The sequence below is a fragment of the Rousettus aegyptiacus genome, unplaced genomic scaffold (assembly GCF_014176215.1).
Source record: "Rousettus aegyptiacus isolate mRouAeg1 unplaced genomic scaffold, mRouAeg1.p scaffold_m13_p_6, whole genome shotgun sequence".
NCBI classification, from domain to species: domain Eukaryota; kingdom Metazoa; phylum Chordata; class Mammalia; order Chiroptera; family Pteropodidae; genus Rousettus; species Rousettus aegyptiacus.
Genome location: NW_023416309.1, coordinates 66,723,169 through 66,725,234, shown reverse-complemented (window position 1 = coordinate 66,725,234; position 2,066 = coordinate 66,723,169). Strand labels below are relative to the sequence as shown.

General features: G+C 41.2%; 1 non-coding gene across 1 annotated transcript; it reads left to right on the top strand.

Moving 5' to 3' along the window:
- The first annotated feature begins 412 nt into the window (after positions 1–412).
- On the top strand, positions 413–484 carry TRNAW-CCA. The gene has a single exon. It is a non-coding gene; the product is annotated as a tRNA-Trp (tRNA).
- The last annotated feature ends 1,582 nt before the right edge of the window (positions 485–2,066 follow it).

The following is a 2,066-nucleotide window of genomic DNA, read 5'->3' as shown; positions in this document are numbered from 1 at the left end:
CGGATTGCGGATTTTGGCAGCCGCTTCTTAGCAGCAGTCTGGCCTCGTGGGGACGAGAGTTAAGACCCCGCCGTGTCCCCAACTACAGTGGCCCTTGGAGACAGCAGCATGAGCTGCTCCAGGACGACAGAGACCCGCCTGCTCTGCCCCTCCCGCCGCTGCACCCGCTTTGGAGCCGGACTCTCCCGGGAGAACGCCGAGCGCCCGCGTCTGGCAAGTGCTGGGGGACACCTGGGCCTCAGGCTCTGGCAGGGAGTCCTTTAGTCTCTTACAATCAAGCCCTCCGCGCCGTCCCTTCATTTCTTCTGTTTGACCTGAAGTTCACATGAAAAACAAACGATCCATGTAAGAAAGCGACTGGGATATGCATAACAAAAGAGTTTGAAAAGATCAAAAGATGTCTTTCATCCGTGACCTCGTGGCGCAATGGTAGCGCGTCTGACTCCAGATCAGACGTCTGCGTGTTCAAGTCACGTCGAGGTCACGGTCGTTTGTTTTTCCATTCCAATGCCCTCGAAGGTTATGCCTCTTGTTTCCTATGTGGACATCCAGGAATCCCTGTCCTTAAGTACAGCAGAGAAGAGGAATGAGGTCTAGAGAAGATGGGCCTCTCTTGATGATTTAGGAAACGCTAGGAGGCACCTCCTGATACGGGCACCCGGCCGCCTCCATCTTTGCACCTCGGCCCCTCCCTCTCTCACCTATGTCACAAACGTCTCAGTAGAAAAGCTATTTGAAAAGAAAAAAAAAAGGGACAACATACTAGAAAGTGGTTACGGGATGAAAATTATCAGAAAATAAAATATAAATTATTTTTTAAAGTTTAAAAACACAACGCTCATAATAAGAGTAATGTAAATTAACTTAAAATGCAATGAGCTATTTTTAACCTATGAGATTTGATCAAAAAGCTTATGTTAAATTGCATAGCTCATATCCTTAAAGCTATGAAGAACAAGGACATAAACCCAAGAACAGAAGAAATTAAAATAATTACAAAAGAATACTTTTCATTCAGCCTATTTAGAAAAGTTATCTAATATGTTTTTCAATATTGCTTCTGTTCCTTTTGTTCTAGACTTATTCCAGGAATTTCATCTACCCTTCCACATGGTGGATAATTGCCACCAAATGGATGGGTAGTTTCTCTTCTTGAGACTCTACATCTACAATCTCCTCTCAAAAACTTTTTTCTATTTTCACATTTTCTCTGCCTTTTAAGGTATCTTCTCAAGTTTGGTGTTCCATTTTCTGCAATTTTAGTTCTGCTGTTTAAACAGAGTGCATTATGATTCTGGTATTGCAATTTTAGTTTCCTTAAGGTGCTTCCATGTTTTATTCTCCTCTTTTAAAGTAAACAAGTTGTTCCATAAAGCTTTTCACACTTCATTTCAAAGAAGCCAGATCTTGGGGAATGCCTCATACATTTTTCTGAAAAAAAAAAAATTCTAAACCCTTCCATCATTTTTAGTGGTATGTTTTTCTTCTACCAGAAGCTATTCCCTTTTCCTACTTCTGCAAAATTGAAAAAACAACTTGCTTTCATCTCTTACTCATCTTTTACAATTACTCTTACTCATCGTCTAAAATCTCTTTAGGCTCAGTGCATGATCAGGAATGTGGCTAATACTTGGTCCTGCTCTCTGCACTGGTAGGGGTCAAATCTCTTTTCAGTTACATTAACTGAAGACAGGTTAAGGGCAAAACTACTCTTCCCATTCTGGTGTTCAGGAGGCTTCCCCAATGGTTTTATTGCAATGACATTTTCTCCCCCTCTCCTGTGCAGTTCCCATGCTATTGTGAACCACTGAAATGAATAACCACCACGAAATCAGTACTGAACATGAGAAATCCCACATTTCAGTGTGAGTTTTAACTTGAATGTCTTAAATGGCTTTTGCCTCCTTGGCCTTGGCCAGGGCAGAAAGTAACACCTTCCTATTCTCTTAATCTCCTATAATTAACATTTTAATTTAATGCCAAGTAAATATTTTGAATTGCCTTAGATTCTTCCACCTTTCAAGAGTTTTACATTCAAAGACTCTATTTTTGTAGATATTATAGCC